Source organism: Macaca fascicularis, chromosome 3, assembly GCF_037993035.2.
Source record: "Macaca fascicularis isolate 582-1 chromosome 3, T2T-MFA8v1.1".
Taxonomy (NCBI): Eukaryota; Metazoa; Chordata; class Mammalia; order Primates; family Cercopithecidae; genus Macaca; species Macaca fascicularis.
Window position 1 is genome coordinate 109978607 of NC_088377.1, and position 19616 is coordinate 109998222.

General features: G+C 39.5%; 1 protein-coding gene and 1 pseudogene across 1 annotated transcript in view; one reads left to right on the forward strand and one right to left on the reverse strand.

Moving 5' to 3' along the window:
- Window positions 1-19616, forward strand: part of MACC1 (MET transcriptional regulator MACC1) — a 198518-nt gene that overhangs the window by 93580 nt on the left and 85322 nt on the right.
- Window positions 12239-13549, reverse strand: LOC102115335 (large ribosomal subunit protein uL3 pseudogene; annotated as a pseudogene).

The following is a 19616-nucleotide window of genomic DNA, read 5'->3' on the forward strand; positions in this document are numbered from 1 at the left end:
ATTTTGGAAAGTACTTCATGAATGCATTGTTCTGCTGTATAACTTTTTCAAATGAAAATGGGTTTGAGACATTTTGAGAGAATCTTTGTCCATTTAGTGTTGCTGTAACAGAATACCTGAGGCTGAGTAATTTATAAAGAAAAGAGGTCGATTGGCCGGGCGCGGTGGCTCAAGCCTGTAATCCCAGCACTTTGGGAGGCCGAGACGGGTGGATCACGAGGTCAGGAGATCGAGACCATCCTGGCTAACACGGTGAAACCCCATCTCTACTAAAAAAAATACAAAAAACTAGCCGGGCGAGGTGGCGGGCGCCTGTAGTCCCAGCTACTCGGGAGGCTGAGGCAGGAGAATGGCGTAAACCCGGGAGGCGGAGCTTGCAGTGAGCTGAGATCCGGCCACTGCACTCCAGCCTGGGCGACAGAGCGAGACTCCGTCTCAAAAAAAAAAAAAAAAAAAAAAAAAACGAAAAGAGGTCGATTTAGCTCATGATTCTGAAGGCTGAATACAAGAAGCAAGGCACTGGCACCTGCTTGGCATCTGGCGAGGGCTTTTCATGCTGAGTCATAACATGGCAGAAAACGTCAAAGAGCAAGCGGACATATGTGAAGAAGCAAAACCTGAGTGATGTCCTCGCTGTTTAACAATCAACTCATGCAGAAATATTCCTGCAAGAAATAATCCGGTATTCAGAGATTGAGTCTCCCAGCTCCAGCTTGGTGTTGTTTCTCAAGTCATTCACTGCCAAGGAACAACACCAAGCCCTTCATGAGAGACCCACCTCCATGATCCAAACACCTCCCACTAGGACCCCCTTCCCAACACCACCACACTGGGGATCAAATTTCAACATGAGTTTTGGTGGGAACAAATTCAAACCACAGCAGGAAAGTATGAACAGAAAGTATGCTTTTATCCGTAGTACTTTGGACTTCATTCAGTATATTTGCACTCATGCATGCACAGACATATACACACACAATGTGTTGGTAAGATTGGTATGATAATGGCTTTTTCGATGCATTGTTAAAATGCCATTTTAAATAGAGTTCATTACTTTTCATTATGAGTGTTGTCATTTTCACTCTAATTTATTTCAATGACATTGTCATCTAACATTGTTAACATATTTAAGTGCTGATGAAAAATTCTTTGAAAAGCCAGTAGATAAAGAAAAAAAAAATACAATAGAAAGACAGCAAAGGAGAAAACACACTGAATTCTCAGTACAACTGTAAAGAAGCTTTTTCCATTCCTGGGGAATTCTAGTGTGTTATAGAGAAGAAGGAAGAATTTTATGCTTCCTCTCAGCCTCTTCTCTCAGGAAACAATAATAATGGCATTTAGAGCTCCTGAGTGGCCTTGAGGCAAGAAGAAAGCGTTTTCTTTTTCTTCCCCTAATTGTTTGAAATATCTGAGGGTTTCTCTCTACAATTTAAAAAAATATATAAAGTCAATAATGCTAATAACTGTAATAACCAGTAATATCAAGCTCTTACTATGTTCCAGGCAGTAGGCTAAGTACTTTACATAAAATTATTTCATTTAGTGAAAACAAAAACCCCATGACTCAAACGTTATTATGTTTATGTTATGAGTAGGAGTCCTGAAGAGGTGAAATACCTTGCTCAAGGTCACGTATGTAATCAAGAGAGTCAGGCATGGACCCTAGCAAGTAGATTCAGGGTCTCGAGTCTTGAACATAAGCCATCTGTATGAGACAAACTGTGGATCAGGTTCTAAGTGAAATGTGGAAAAAATGAGCTGCAAGGTATGAAGGATGAAATGTTGGAGGCTGGTCATTGGCCATGATCTGAAGGAAAGTAGTTCAGTGTGGTAAAAAGACCATGGCTTTTCCAAATACTTGTCTCCTCTTCTTGAGGGTGATCCCCATGAGCATAACAGAGAAGTTGTTGAACATAAGCACAGGTTGATACAAAAAGAAACCTAATTTTTTCACTGCAGGAGTTTCTTAGATGAGACTTAGTAAAGCATTTGTAGGGCATGTTTTGGAAAGACCAGGGAAAAGCCTTACAAATATCAACCAGAATCAAAAGGGTACTTGTGGTTGGTGGATACATGGGCTTAATTACCCATGACTTTCTGGTCCTGCTTCTTCTTCTGCGTCTTGTGGCTGCTAATGCTGAGTGAAATTACTCACTTTTGCAGACACTTCTGTGATCACATATTTACTCACTCAACCAATATGGCAAGTGCTGATTTAGTGGGCCAGAATGGAAATTAAAGAGCTAATTTTTGCTTTAATAGCGCTTCTGTAATATTTCTCTGTTCCTTCCTATAATCATTTAACACATTTTATGATAGTAAATTGCATGCTATGTTTGGCTCTGTCTTTCAACCAAAACCAAGAAAGAATACGTACCTGAGTTTATGCACTAGACATTCTAAGAAAGAGACAGAAAGTAAACAAGTTAGCAAAGAGAGATGAAGAAAATATCTCTGAAGAGGTGGTATCTAATGTGACATGGAAAGATGAGAAGCAGAAAATAATGAAAAACAGACTAGAAGGATGGTTACCAGAGACTGGGAAGGATACTGGGAGAGTGAAAGGGAGGTGGAGATGGCTAATGGTTACAAAAATAATGGAAAGAATGAACAAGGCCTAGTATTTGATAGCACAACAGGGTGACTATAGTCAATAATAATTCATTTGTACATTTAAAAATAATTTTAAAAGTGTAATCTGATTATTTGTAAGACAAACTATAAATACTTGAGGGGATGGATACCCCACTTTACTCTGATATTATTACATACTGCATGCCTATATCAAAACACCTCAAGTACCTCCCAAAATATACACATACTATGTACCCACGAAAATTAAAAATAAAAAATTTAAAATAATAAAATGAAATCATAGAAAAAGCTAGTCAAGAAAGCCCAGGCAAAGAAAATGGAAGGCTTGCCATTAGAAGTAGAAGGAATAGAAGGAGGTGGATTTAGTGACTCAATATAGATTAATAAGAACAAAAAACTCATTTGCAGAGCCAATAATTAATCAGGTTTTCAGAGATCTAATCCTGTGATTTCTGTTACACTTTTCCATTTCTACGACAGTAGAATGAGAATAAAATGTACTGAAGAGCCATGAGGAGGTAAAGGAAAAAAACATGTGGTCAAATTTTAGCAGGTTTTTGAGATCTCCTGAGACAAACTTTATTTCCAGAGAATTAATAACTCTCTATAGAATAATGTATTAAGTAAAAAAAATTTTAGGATATACAACCTATACTTATAAAAACATGTTATTTTCCAACAGTAAATTGAGGCACTAGGGATGTTGAATGTGTTTTTAAAACTATTTTGAAATTTCAATTAAAAAGTTTTATTGAAAACGTTTGTCATGACAGTGCTCCACTTAAGGTTTCAGAAAAGTCATTGCTGATGTCAGTATCTATGGAAAATGTGACATAATTTTTGTTTCAGGTCAAGGACTGCAGAAATAAATTTTTACTAATGATTGCTTCCTCATTTTAATGAGGTACTTTTTTAGTATTGTTACTCTGAGGGGCTGACACCTCATTACTTGGCAAATTTACATGGTTTTCAGATTTCTGATTTATAGAAAGAAGACAGTGTGAAGCCCTAATTCACTCAGTTTCATTATGTATACAACTGATTAAAAAATAAGTCATGAGGGAACCACTAACAATGTGACTGAAACTCTGTGGTTGTCTGGTAGACTGTTGAACTAATCCAACACACACACACACACACACACACACGGAAGTTACGTCCTCTCTAAGACTGTTATGGCAGAGCAACTTCCAGGTACTTATCCAAGTTCTATGCCATGTAGCCTGGGCATGGGCATAGCTGTCACATGGACACTTCAGGGGCTCTGTCAGCATGGGAAGGACAAGAAGGTTGTGGGCTTAGGATCCTGCTCCATGCCCATGCTAGACAAAAGCTTGTTCAGAATATTCTAGGATTCTTAAAAGAACATTGGAGTGTCCCTGCATTATTCCTCAATCTTGCCTTGTGCTTCTCTGCTGGGAAAAGGGCTTATCACATGCGGACCAAAGAGGAGCACTGTCTAGGCATCATTAGTTTCATCTCATCTCTTTTTTTTTTTTTTTTGGTGGAGGCACGTCTCCAATCTCATTCTTTCTCTGCTATCTAATTCTCTATATTCTTGCTTCTCAAGGGGAGGGTCATGAACCAGCAGCATCACCTAGGGGCTTGTTAGACATGCAGAATTTCAAGCCCCCCCCCCCCACCCCACCAGACTTGCTGAGTCTGAATCTGCATTTTAACAAAGAAGCCTTACACACACATTAAACTTTGAATCTCTCCTCTGCATTCACATATGCACAGGTTGCCCCTATCTGGCAAGGCTATCATCATACCTTGCCCCTGTTTCCTTGCTTTAATTATATTTTCCCTTTCTGTTATGGCCTTACATGTGCTACTTCAGATATTCCCTCCAGAACACTCTGCACTCTGGCTTCATTTCTACCTGTAGTGCACATGTAAGAGTCATTGCCCCTCAGTATCCTTTCTCCTTACCTCGCTGGGGATCTACCCCTCCTCCCTTTTCAGACCAGGGGCTGCATACCCTTCCCCCAGGCTACTGCATATAACCACATTAAGTCAAATAGTGCATAACATTCCTTCTGACCATGGTAATTGGTGCCCACAACGAGATTGTTTTGTGACCACTTAGAGCTAATGAGAAGTAATCAGAATTGATTGGGACTTCTGGAGAGGAAGAGTTCTTACTTTCCTTACTGTGGGGTTTCAAGATGACAGAATACAATTACTAGAGTTTCTCCTGCAATCAGTCCTGCCTTTAGACCCAGGCAGAAGTGGTTTCTGCTCTGGACCCAGGGTTATAGCTTTCCTCTAGCTCTACTTCTTCACACTAGTCAAGGAATCTGAAAGGCCATGAGGGTTGAACACCCAGAACCCATGATATCCCCTTCTTTAGGAACCCAAGACTGTGAAATTCTCTTTCCAATGTACTCCAGTCTTGCTTCCAATGCTTGTTCAGGGGAAATTCCTTGGGCTGTCTCTCAAGGTGCGTCTTGTTACTGGTGGTATTCATACTTATCTGGCTTGAGTGGTGGCCAGGGAAAGGTTTCTGGGAGGGGAGTGGACCGAGCTTCGTTCTGTGCGCCTTAGTGTACACATATGTCTGTCTGTCCAAGTCCCTTTGTTATACAGGATGGAGCTGAAGGTGAAGAGAAGCAGACACCAACAGCCACCACTTTTCATTATTGTTGGAAGCTCATGAAACCCTGGAATGTCGCTGATGATGTCTTGGTTGCCACAACTATCCCTCTATTTTCTTTCTTCCCCCCCGTCCCCGCTCCCACTTACCCTTTCTCTTTGCACTATCTGCTCCTTTAGCATTTAGAAAACTCAACTATTAAGTACTTATATTATGCAGGAGTCATAAACCAGAGAGTCAACCCAATCTGTTCCCATGCCCCACCTGCCCCCAGGTCCCTTCTTATCCTTAGGCCCTTACTATTAAAAATTGTTTTTATCAGTCACCTCTTCTCTTTCCTCACTGAAGATGTTCTGCTTTAGTCACTTCAGTGAATTTCAAAGTAGTCTCATTTTTCTTTAATGCTTCATCTACATAATCGTGAGAATGACCTTCTACCAGGAAATTATATTATTTTCCTACTTAATCATCAGTGGTTTCTCTCCACCTAGAGAAAACAGACAGTCCTCATCACAATCTACAAATCCCTTTATATCCTGTCCCTTCTTGTATTTTAACAAGTAGCCTTACATGAGCATTAAACTTTGAATCTCTACAGTCACCCATGCACAGGTTTCCCCTATCTAACAAAGCTTACATGTCCAACCTACTTCACTTAGTCAGCAAATATTTATTGAGTGTCTACTTTATGGCCGGTAGTATTCTAGACAGTGGGGATGCTATGGTGAGCAAGCTAGGGTTTCTGCTCCTAAGAAACTACTGGGGAAATGTAGTAGACAAATAAACAGATAAGCCAATAGGAAAATTAAATAATACACACACATGCACACACAAACACACATATATCACACATCACACATATATGCTGCTCAGGGCTGAAAATAGGGTTATTTGCTGAGCAGAGAGTGAGGAGCTCAGTTCAGTTGTACGGTCTAAGGAGATTTTCTACACACATGACATCTAAACTGAGGCTTGAATGACTGGAATAGGACACTTGAAGTAGGGCCAAGTGAACTTTCTGAACAGAGCTCACAGACAGTGCACAGGCCCCAAAAGGAAGAACTGCCACCCGCTCTTTGATTCTCATTGTATGCTTCAACTCAACTCCAGACTTGCAGTTCCCTGAGCATGCGAGGCTATTTCAAGCCCCTTGTCTTTGAATACCCTTTCCTTCGTGCTGCCCAGTCAACTACCACTCTTCTTTCTTGTTCACACCCACCTGTTACCTGCTTTCTTAAGGCTGCCCTGTCTACTCTCCCTTGGCCAAGCAGATTGAGAGGCTCCCTCCTCTGTGTTCCCCTTTGTGTGCACAAACTTGAATCATAACCTTGCTATGGCATTGAAATTCTCTTACAGACGGAGAACATGTTTTATCATTGTGTTTTTCCAGAGCTTTGCATACACTACACACTCAATACTTATTAAAATAGATGAAGGAAACTTTTTTGAAAAATCTCTCTTCTATTAGAATCTTTCATGCCACTCTGCCTAAGAATGTTCAGAAACTCTCTTGATTTCCTTATTTTTCTTCTTAACCAACTCTTGTTTCCTTTTTTTCCTCCCTATCTAGTCGTTCAGGTTTTCTGGGGCCTGAGTCTCACATCTTTCTATTGCAGAGATTCCTTGCATTTTCAGCACTTCCACAACCATTTCTATATTAGTGATTTAAAATCTTTTTATTCTCAGTAAGAACCTAGTGGTTTTTAAAAAAGTCTTTATTTATATTTGATACACTTTCAGTTCTTTGTTTTATTCCTTGTACTGAACATCTGTTAAGAGAGGAAAAAACAGGGATAGTAGTCATAAAAATCAGTCAGTGTGTATTTCCAAGGAATCTCTGCTATCTTCTGGTGTGATAATTTGCAAGTAACTAAGGGTCTGACATGCTAAGTGCTTTTTAAGTGTAATATTAGTCATCCAAGTTTCACAAGACTTATGAAGTAGGTGTTTTATTATTTATACTTTACGGATGAGTCAAATGAGGCTTAACAAGATTGGAAATTTGCCCCAACCTACCAGTGTGTGTTAGAGCCTGGATTCTAACCCGCATCTGTCTGAATCAACATTTAATCAGTAGTTCCAAGGAACACATAAGACGTGGCTTCAACATCAAATTTTTTTTTTTTTTTTTTTTTTTTTTTGAGACGGAGTCTTGCTCTGTCGCCGAGACTGGAGTGCAGTGGCCGGATCTCGGCTCACTGCAAGCTCCGCCTCCCGGGTTTACGCCATTCTCCTGCCTCAGCCTCCCGAGTAGCTGGGACTACAGGCACCCGCCACCTCGCCCGGCTATTTTTTTGTATTTTTTACTAGAGACGGGGTTTCACCGTGTTAGCCAGGATGGTCTCGATCTCCTGACCTCGTGATCCGCCCGTCTCGGCCTCCCAAAGTGCTGGGATTACAGGCTTGAGCCACCGCGCCCGGCCAACATCAAATTTTTTAATGACAACTCTGTACTTTCTCAACTTATCATTCTATAGCTATCTTTCAAGTAAAGCTAAGAAGAGTGCAAGAGGTCTTAAATTCCTGCAGCCATTTGATAATCAGGGGTTATATTCAATCTTTTAATATCTTGCTTTGTCTCATCAATGAACGAGTATCTATCAAATACAACTTCTCTGAATCCACCTGCAATATTTTTGTATTTCTTGCATACACAAAATCATTTTACAAATGTAAAGGGCAAGAATAAGACTCAGTGGTTTGGCAGAATTTTTGCTATGCAAGTTAGGAGGTGGAAATTTGAAATTCACTAAGAATGCTGAGAGAGGTACATTTTGTAAATCAAACAATGTCACAATCAGGTTCCAGGTAAACCAAGTGGCTTCTTCTAGTTGATGTTTTTGAGATTAAGTATGCTTTTCCTGGAGAGCTACACTAAGACATGACAGCAATCAGATTCCTTGGCTGAGTAAACACTTAGTGAACACTGAAATAAACTTCACACATCTTTCACTCCAGGCAAGACAGACGCCCATGTGGGAGCTCAATAGTCATCCTTTCTGCAGAAAGGGAAATAAACACCTGATCACTATAATAATTCATTATCAGAACAGAAACCCAGGAGCTGAGCACATTGCACAGTCCTTAGCAAGTAGTAAATAGCCAATTGTGACTTCAGTGGCAAGTCACTCCACAGGCACTCAAAATCTTTTGATTTCTGAAGAAATAGTGTTGATCAATTTAGTCTGTGAATTTAAAAAGCAGGTGAACTCTGTAGTGATGAATTCTTATGACTACAAATAGCAAAGTGGGTTCACACAACAATGGCTTGGAGAGTGGTTATGCAGTTCTGTGTTGTCCCAGGCTTTGTGGAGGAGGTTGCAAGAATGATTCTGTATTTGCCAAGTAAAGAATAATGCAAGCTATCCTCATCTCCAAGTTTAGATCTGACTCTCTTCTTTAAAACAGAGTTTCACATGGCTATGAGGGGATATTTGGGGAATCTCTGGAGTTAGGCTACCTGGGCCAGAATCTTGACTCTGCAACTTACTAGATGTTTGACTTTGGACAAACAACTCTGTTGCTTTCTTCACCTTTAAAATGAAGATGTCAAAAGTGCCTGTTTTATAGGATATTGGGAGTATTAGACTAAAAGATTCATCCAAAGAAGATAAAGGGCTTCCGTACAGTGCCTGGCACTTAGTCGTACCCAATGTATGCTACTTTCCCTTGATTGTACTACCTAGTGAAATGTAAGTAATCTGGCTTTGCCTCAAATCACATTTTAAAATAGTGAAATTGATGACCATTGTATTCCACATACAGTAAACACTTAGACGTTAACCTAACTATGTGTCAGGGCACAAAGAGAAGTATACTGGACCCAGTGTGTATGTTCCCATCACCTAGATTTCCTTGGCATCGCCTGTCTACCTACATGTACTCTTTTCCTATTGCCATAAAGGTCATCACAGCAATCACCTCATTTCCAAAAAGCATCAGTTGTTTCTGCCTCCTCTAAGATGAGATGAGCCATTAGAACTCATTTCCAGCACCTAGGTCCAATCTAACAGGACCTATGGGGGCCTAGGTTTGTCCACTGACTGCCCAAAGGGGCTTGGCAATGCACTTTGGTTTTATAAGAGTTAATGCCCTGTGGGTGAACTTTGACTAATGAAAGAGAGAAAGGAAGAGTAAATAGAAGAAATCACTCATCTTTTTTTCCCAGAGGGCCTGGTCTGAGATACAATGGCTCCATGTGGAACCACTGTATTAGTGAAAAATCACCTAGTATTTGGTTCACTCTTTTCCTACCTCATTTCACTTTCTCTTTTACTCTTGCTTCCTTGGCACTGTAGTCGTCAATAAAGTGCCAGTAGGTTAGTTTCGCCTTAAGACACTGTTTTCTAGGGATTCAGTGACAAGAGGCAATAAACATTTTCCCATGATACATAATATTTTAATAGCAACTTTAAAACAGTGTGGTATTGACTACATTATTGCCACGGCAACATAGAAGACTGAGGGATGTATTCCTCAAGAAGGAAGGGAGTGTCAGATTTTCTTTAAAGGATGGATAAAGTTTATGAAAGATCAATAAAGATGGACAAAAGAAGCAGAAAGAACAAATTGAGTTAAGGCAAAGATGTATGCATTAATGCAAACGTACTGTAAAGGGTCCCCTATGACTGAAGTGGAGAGTATGTGGAGGCATTGGGATAGGTAAGTTAGAAAAGGATGCATGACTCAGGTTGCGAAGGGCACTGGATGCTATGGTGTTATACTTTGGTTACACTCTAGGCAGAAGGAAGCTTTCAAAGATTTTGAGTAAGGAGGTGATATGATCATGTGTAAGATACTGGAGGCAAGCAGCCCACTTAGGTGGCTACTTGCAACAGTCCACATATGAAAAGGCAAGAGCCCAAACTAATAAAGAGGAAAAACTAGAAAGTGAAGAATAAATGCTAGAGATATTGTGGAGGCAGAATCAAGAAAACTTGGAAAATTTTGCATGTGGAGTAAGACATTGGGATCAATGGTAATGTTCATTTATTAGGTACAGCAGAGAGGAAGACATAATTTTGAGGAAGAAGTTAATTTTATAATAATGTAGTTAATTTTTCCAATGAACATCTGGATAAAAATTACTAAAAATATTTGGAAACAGATCCAGAACTAAAGAATGTTGCTACCTTTTGGATAGACAACTCACATTCACTAATAATAGATTTCAAGACATTGTAGAATAATGAAATTTATAAATACAAATTCCTCATGAAGTCCAACCATCTATCCCTGAAAAAGTACATAAAAGATAATGGAAAGCTCTAATAAACTTGAATAAAGATGACTACTTATGCAATGAACAGTAGAGAACAAACAACTGGACTGAGATGTAAACTTATTAGTTCACTCTAACTTGAACATCTGAGTAGAGATGTTAGAGAACACAGGAGTCAGATATACGCCTCAGAAAATGACAAATTATTATGTGCTTGAGACTTTTAAGATCCTTCCTGAATATGCAAAATTGGGGCTAGTAGGAATTATTCATAAATATAAAATACATTCATATTCACGGATAAATGAAGAAGGCAAAACAGTGGAGAAATAGACCTAAAAGTGTTTTCAGAATATAAAGATTTACTAGGAAGGAAAGAAAACTTCACATATGTTTATATTCCAGTAATGTGGTCCAATTTTTAGAGATAATAATAGCTGATATTTTTGAAGACATTGTTATCACCTGCCAGACACTGCTGTGGGGACTTTACATGTGTCAACTCTCTTAATCCTTGCAAAATCCCAATGATAGGTTTTATTATTACCAGTTCTTTTGAGATGAGGGAACTGAGGCACACTAAGGACACAGATCACATGAGTGATGGGCCAGTTGGAATGAGGCCGTGCTATGTCAGTGCTCCAGCATTTAACCACTGGGCCATTTAACCTCCTTAGCCCTGTAAGAAGAGTAATGATATTTTTCACATTTGTATAGCAATTTATAATTCTTGATGCATTATTTCATACTGATGTACAACAAACCTATACTTGGAAAGGACAAAGTATTATTAGGAAATTGAGGCTTAGGAAGTTTGTGTTCTGCAAGGTTATATAAGCTATTTTACAGCTTTTCTCTGACATAAGCTTACTTTGAAGGTAAATAATATCAAGCCTAGAAAATACTTAGATGAGTAGAGAAGATAAAAAATACAAAGGTAAGCAACCAGAATGTGACATAGGAAATGAAAATTTTACTTCCTACAATAAGCATTAGCCCTAGCAGCTTCCTTAGGGTCTGTTAATGGGGAGGGAGAGCCCCGACTGCCAGACTTCTCCATTGAACATGTGTCCTCCCTCTACAGTTTGCAGGAAAATAAATGTACTCTATGAGGTTAAATTAAGGTAAAGAAGACTGCAAATCATTTTACCCAAAGCCTACTAAGACACAGTGGACAACTCTTTTATGCCTCACTGCTCTGTGTAATCTGGCCTTCAGTGTGCTCAGAAAATAGAACTGTTTTCCCTTTATTTCTCCAAGAAGTTTTCTGGATACTTTGTATGAAGATGAAAGAAAATGGCTATCCTTTTTCATAAAATGATTTAATTAATACTGTATCCTTAATGTTATTATGGTTCAGATATCACCAAACAATTGTGGATGAAGATGGAAACTAAATCATTTATTCGACAAATATTTATCTCTAGTAAAGTGTGACATTTGAGAATTGACTCTGGAACCAGACAGGGTGCAAATCTTGCCTCTGCCTTTTATTGCCCGTGAGATTGGTCCACGTCACCGTTTTCTTACCTGTAAATAGGGGCTAATAATAAATAGTACCTAGATCACAGGGTTGTTATGAAAATGAGATGCCTGACACATAGATTCTACATCAGTATTAGGCTATTATCAAGGGCTGACTGTGTGTCAGGCACTGTTTTAGGGACTGGGAATAACATAATTATCAAGATAGACAAAGCTCCTAATTTTACATAGCCTGTATTTAGTCATTCTAGTCAGAAAGATAGATAATCAGCAAGCATCAAGTTCAGTATACCCTATGGTTTCAAGTTGTGATCTAAATTGCATAATGGTTGCACATATTCTTTTTTTTTTTTTTCAGTGGAAAATAACTTTTATTGAGACCCCACCAGCTGCTAAATCTGCTCCTGGCATTAAGCTCCTTCTTCCTTTGCAATTCGGTCTTTCTTGAGTGGTCCCATGAATGCTTTCTTCTCTTCCATGGTCTGGAAGCGGCCATGGCCAAACTTGGAGGTGCTGTCAATGAACTTAAGGTCAATCTTCTCCAGAGCCCGCCGCTTCGTCTACACCAGCAAGGACTTGCGGAGGGTGAGCACCCGCTTCTTGGTTCCCACCACACAGCCTTTCAGCATGACAAAGTCATTGGTCACTTCACCATAGTGGACAAAGCCACCCAGAGGGTTGATGCTCTTGTCAGACAGGTCATAGTCAGCGGAAGCATTGTTCTTGATCAGCTTGCCGTCCTTGATAAGGTAGCCCTGGCCAATCTTATAGATATTCTTATTGATCTCAGTGCAGTGATGGTAGCCTTTCTGCCCAGCACGTGCCACAGAGAAGGCCACACGAGCAGGATGCCACGCCCCAATACAGGCCACCTTGTGCAGGCCTCGGTGGGTCTTGCGGGGCAGCTTCTTGGTATGCCAACGACTGGTGACCCCTTTGTAGCCTTTGCCCTTGGTCACCCCGATGACGTCGATCATCTCATCCTGCCCAAACACTTGGTTCACAGGTACCTGCTGCCTGAGCCTCTCGCGGGCCCAGTCCAGTTTCTCGGCCATGGTGCCTCCATTCACCTGGATCTCCATCAGGTGGGCCTTCTTCTGGCGCAGAGGAAGCAGGCGCGTCTGGGTGTGGGCAATGACACGTATGACTTGGCAGTACTTCTTCATGCTGCTGAAGTCCTTCTCCAGCTGCTTCTTGCCATCCTCATCCTGCCATTTCTTGCAGTACTTGGTAAAGGCCTTCTTCTTAGATTTATGCCAGTTCTTATAGAAACGCCTCTTGCATTCATCACTGATGTGCTCCGCGAAGACAGTCTTGAAGGTCCGGAGGCCTCGAGGGGTTTCCACGTAGCCCACAATGCCCACAACCACCATGGGTGGCATCTCCACAATAGTCACAGCCTCCACCACCTCCTTCTTGTTCACCTTAGATCCTGGCCTGTCGACTTCCCGCACGATGTGGGTCATGCCAGCCTTGTATCCCAGGAAGGCTGTGAGGTGGACCGGCTTAGACGGGTCATCCTTAGGGAAGCTCTTAACCTTCCCGCGATGCCTGCTGCTGCGCTTCCGAGGCAGGAAGCTGAGGGACCCATGTCTGGGAGCGGAGAACTTTCTGTGAGACATCAGGCCATCAAATCCCGCCGGTAGAGCTGCACATATTCTTATATTCAACAGTATGTTTCTTAGACGGATATGTTAGCAAGCATCAAGTTCAGTATATACTATGGTTTCAAGTTGTGATCTAAATTGCATAATGGTTGCACATATTCTTATATTCAACAGTATGTTACTTAGACGGTTATATTAGCTAACTAACACCAGTTTTCAAGCAACATCCACATCTCTTATAATCATTGCAAGTATTTATTAGCTCAGCAGTAACTAGGCACATATTATTTGGAATCCTCCTCCAAATTCAGAAGGATAAGAAACTGAGATTGAGATAAATTCAATAACTTGGTAAGTGGTGGAGGTAAAATCTAAATCCATGTTTGTCTCATTTTGAAGTCCATGCTCTCTAATTGCTCTGTACTGCCTTACAACCATGAGATGTGATGGAACACAAATTATACCCTTTTCCAGCTGAGGAAAGTGACTCAGATTATCCTGGGGCAAGGTCACATAGTGTAGGAAGTGAAAGAGTATGAATCCATTTCTGTTTTTGTTTTTTATCTATAGTAACATAGAAAAATTTCACAAACACTTGAACTGAAATAATGCCTAGATGTTCAAAGCACTCAAACTTTACTGTTACTGTTCACATTATTTTATGACTTAAATCATGTATGCTTTTAAAAATTCTTATCAACTCTGTGTGTGAATCATTTTGGGGGGGGAGAAGAAGAAGGAAATTTCCCAGAGAGACAATTTTTAAAATAGTAGTTAGGTTCTTAGACTAGCCTATGAATGCCTCCTTAACATTTAGGGGCACGGAAATACAATGTTAATGAAAGTCACCAGTTTCTAATGATTGGTTAGTTCTGTTTACTTACATAAGAGGAGTTTTCTTTCTAGGACAATCTGAGTCAAAGTCATGGGACCACTGCTCAGTTGGGAGAAGAAGGATGGATGTCAACACAGAGAGGAACCACCCTGTTACTCAGTGGGTCATTCATTATTCTGAGAAGGCTCTCACTGTCCTTCTCCTGCAGCAATTCCATGACAGCATTAGTGTAGATGTTTCTGACTTTTATGTGAGCAATAGTCATATACTCTACAGTTTTTAATTGTTTAAAAATGGCACAACTCTTCTTATGTTAATGCAGTGATCTGTCAATTCCCCATCCCCAATCCCTCCAAAAGGGATTGTGTGTAGAAAGATTATTTGGAAATCACTTTTCAAATTAGTATTTCTCTGATACTTCTACAGCCTCAGTGATATTGGGAAAATCTTCCAGGAGAGAGATGAACAGACAAATCAGTATCAGCAGCATTAATACAAAAAGAAATTGTGTGGTAATGCCACAAACTATCCTTGTAAGGCTCTTAAATTGGCCAGAAATCTTCTTCTGCATTATGTGGTTTACCTTTTGGCAATACAAACAAGTATGTCCAAATGAGTCCCAGAGCTCTTTTATGTTTCAAAACTTTTACTTTCATCTACCCACCAGTGAAAATAAAAGGGACTTTTCTCAGTTTAATTTCTTCTTTGGAATCCTAAAGCATTCCCCTAAAGTATTTTTGATCCATACAAACTTTATGAAATCACTTTTTTTCCCCTTTTACTAAATGGTTTCTTTTAACCACTTATACAAAACATTTATTTAAAAATATGCAGTATCATGGTTTCTAGTGTATTGGCACATTGATGATTCCAGAAGGAACCCTGATATTAAATATTATCATGCTATGGTAGAAAGAACACTAGATCAAGAGCCCAGTTCATCCACTAAGAAGATTAATCTAACTCCTTTGAGTGCCATTTTGTCATACTGCTTCATACATTGTTGTATGTTGCATGTGTCAGGGCTTAGAACAAGGTACTCTGGAGTATGGTGCCTTGGCCTGCTGAGTAATTCAAACTTAAGGACAACGGGAGAGCCTCTGAAGCAATGCCTCCCTGACCTTCCTTGTCCTTTTACCCTCTTTCCATTCTCCCCAAAGTAGGTCATAGAAGCTTGAATTCCTCTCCCTAAAGCAAACCATAAAGGCTAGAAAGGTCACTTTCTTTCTCACCTTCCCCTGCTTTTCTGTGTGAACATAGTCAGGAACGAATTCTTGGACCTACCTGGCCTGAAAGTAGTTCTTAAGACCTTCATTCCAGAGGGGTTCTTTCCCAGACTTAGGAGGAAGGAGATGCTATACAGAGAGGTCAAGAAGAATCTGAACAAACAGGCCTTTTTGTTCAACCATATTTGTACACCACTGTATGTTCTTCATCAAACCCTAGCACAAAAAAATACCTGTTTTTCTCTGGGTCTTTAGGTCTTCATTTCTGAAGGCTCCTGCTAATTTGTCTTTTATTATAGGAGTGTCAGCAGTAATCCTTGTGATGGGCAAGTGGAAGGTATTCTTTTTTTCTCCTCCACGTATGAATAAATATGTATTACATGAAATTACAAAATAAAGGTACTCTTAAGAAATTCTAAGTAACCTTTCAAAGATAAGAATCTCTCTTCACATTGTATCCTAGTGTCTCCTTAATCTCCTTCATGTGTATCTATAAATGGCTCTGGCATCATTACAAATTGACCAGCAGGCCACTGTCTAGTATATTATTAATCTCCTGCAAAATTGAGTGGAATAGGAGAAAATCTCTTTTATAGATTTAGATAATACCTGTTTTGTAGGTATAAAATAGGTATTTGCTCCTACATAAAATAACTTTCTTATAATAAGAACAAAATTCACTAATTAGGTATCTTCAAGAAGTTAGTGCTTTAAAATGATACGAAAAGTTTAAAATAATTTAGTTGCATAGAATAATTAATATGAATAGTATCTTTGGTTTTAGTCTTAAACATATTTGATATTTTGTCTTTTCTTACATATACTGAAAGTACTTTCGTCATGTTTATTATAAAAAGCTTGATTTGTTACATCTGGTCTTTAAACGTAGATTTTGATCTTAACAATGTAAAATTGCCAGTGCCCATTCCTTTAAAGGGAAATTGATTACTCAATTCTAGGATGCCTGAAAGTAAGAATAACATATATTTGTTGGGCAGCATTTAAAACTCCTCTAGAGAAACCTTAGTAACTTTAAAAAGCTAATATATGTAATTAAGATAAACTATGTCCTTCTTACTGGCAACATCAGTCCTTAGGATGACCTCTTAAGAACACGAACTTAGAATTTAGGGTGACACATTACCTCAATCTCTTTTGCCTGGGGCTAGTTAATTTCATTTCCCGGAAAGCTAGTGAAATCTGCAGGCGTGTATTTATGTAATATGGACTCTATGACTTTAAGCCCTGACTTTAGTAATTCATACTTTTTTCTGAAATGGAAAGTGGGAAATACTGTCACAGTTTTCCAGTTAATTGCTCTCTTTCAGCAATGGCCACACACATCTGGATGTGTGTCATTACCCTAGGTATTGTGTAAGAAGAAAATCTGTAAAATATAATTGGAAAAAGATGAGAAACTGTGCTTCTTTGATTAGTGAGGTTATCACTTAAAACACCACTAACAAGTACATTTTAGCAAAACTCTCATATATTTCTAAAAAAAAATCTTTATCAATTTCTTTGATAGGACCATATTATCTTTTTTTTGGAGAAATTTTAAACAATGATATAAATTTTGTTTCCACTAAAATCTGATATACAAAAGGAATCTAGTATTTGCCATTCAGTCATGCATGCAGGCTATGTTCAGCAAACATTTACTGTATCCCAGACACCATGCTTGCAGCTAGGAAAATAATGGTGAAGAAACACAAACACAGGCCCTGGCCTCCTAGAACTTAACTGAAAAGCAAACATGATTTCTTCACTTTTTTTTTTTTTTTTTTTTTTTTTGAGATGGAGCTTCACTCTTGTTGCCCAGGATGGAGTGCAATGGCGTGATCTCAGCTCACTGCAACCTCCGCCTCCTGGGTTCAAGTTATTCTCCTGCCTCAGCCTCCCCAGTAGCTGGGATGACAAGTGCCTGCCACCATGCCCAGCTAATTTTTGTATTTTTAGTAGAGACGGGGTTTCACCATGTAGGCCAGGCTGCTCTCGAACTCCTGACTTCAAGTGATCTGCCCGCTTTGGCCTCCCAAAGTGCTGGGATTATAGGTGTGAGCCACTGTGCCCAGCCAATAATTGTTGTGGAATTAAACTCTTTTTATAGACACTCTAAAGAAAGCTTTTCTGTGGAAGGGCAAAATCCAAAGGTAAAGAGGGAGGAAAGCATTTGAGGTACAACATTTCATTTCTTCAGTGGAAGAAAGCTGAGAAAATTCCAAGAACTAAAATAGGTCCTCTGGAGCAGAGCAAATTATTACAAAGACGCTTGATGAGAATGGAGAGATAGGAAGAAACTCAAGAGACCACGGAAGGGCTTATTGGCCAAATATGGATTTCAGCTTTACCCTGAGAACAAAGGAAAGTTATTTAAGAATTTTAAAGCAGAAGCATTACATTTACTTTTTTTTTGGGGGGGGGGGAAACTATTTTCAATGTAAGAAATGATTTATTGAACACCAATATGGATACGGAGAGGATAGCTGGGTTACTGTAGTATTCCAGGTAAGGAATGTGGGTAGTTTGGAGTAGGGCAGCGTCAGTGCACGTGGAAAGAGGAATACAGGTGAGATCTACTTAGGAGGTAAACCTGACAGCAGGGGGTGATAGATTAGATATGAGGGGAGAGAGGAGCAGAAAGAAGGATGGGTACTGGCATTTTCGCTTTCAAAATTGAGTGGCTCATGGTACCACACTCCCGGAAGTAGCAAACATTTGGGGGCTAATTTACAAGTCCAGTTTAAAACTGAGATGCATAGGTAGAAAGAAACAGAGCTGGATATTTGCCTCTGGGGCTCAGAGAGAGACTGGGACATGGATTTAAAATTGTTAATGAATGGAGGGTAATAGAAGCAGTGACAAGGAGGAGATTGCTCAGGGAAAGATGTGAGGTGCTAGGGCAAGCTGAGCAGAGGAAGGAGAGTGAGGCTGCAAGGACAGAAAAAGATCAGCCACAGGGAGAGGGGAGGCACTGAGAGAGTGTGGTTTCTTAGATGCCAAGGGAGAGTAAGTTCCAAGGCATGATCAGTGAACTTCACTGTTGAAATTGCATCCAGCTCATCGCCTTTTTCCAGCTCTCTGCCTACGGGAACATGGGAACATCTACTTACTGGCCCACTGTGGGTAGGTGTGACCACGTGTTTAGTTTTGGCAAAAGACTTGTGAGCAGAAATGATGTGGGTTGATTCTGGGAAGAATTTATAATTGCCTATGTAGAGTTTACCAGAGTTGTCCCTCTATGAAGACACCAGTGTTCAAAATGAAGGCTGCTCAGACGGTCTAAGTCTTTGAGTGATTAAGAGAAAGTTCTCCCACTACTTCTCAATAGACAGGCAAATTGAGCAAGAGAGAAATATCTTACGTCCTGAGCCTGACATTTTGTAAGTTTTTTGCTTGTTGCTTTTTTTTAAATCCGTAGCACAATTTAGACCATTCTGACAAGTTTGAACATCTGCTGAGAAATTAAGAAAGATAAAGATTGAAAAAAAAATTCACTGAATTTAGAAAAATGGCCATAAGGAGAACTTGATGAAGGGAGAAGTCCGATTAGAAAGGGTTGAGGACTGAGAAGATAAGGAAATGAACAGCAATTGTATATGGAGAGATTCTGTCGAAACATTTATCAGTGATAGGAAGCAAAGATGATCATAGTTGCTTGAGAGAGATGTAAATGTTTGTTATTTTTGTAAAATGGGGGACACTGGAGAGATGTATGGATAGGAAGGATTCAAAGGAGAGAAAGAGGTAAAATATACTAAAAACACAAGAGATACTTGATGTTAAATATTTCTTAAAAAGACGGAAGGGATATGCCTCGAGAATTGCTTAAAGTGTTAGGCAAATGTTGATGAATAAGTAATTCTTGGCTCCTTATAAAGAATCAATTATTGGAACATTAATGAATAAATTAATTAATTCTGCAATGATTACAGAAGAAACAATGATGACACTTTTACTATATTTAATTTAATTCTTTCTTCTTTTCTGGCCCTAGCATTATCCACAAGAAGAGATAAGCTCTGGCTTTACATTCACTAAAATAAGA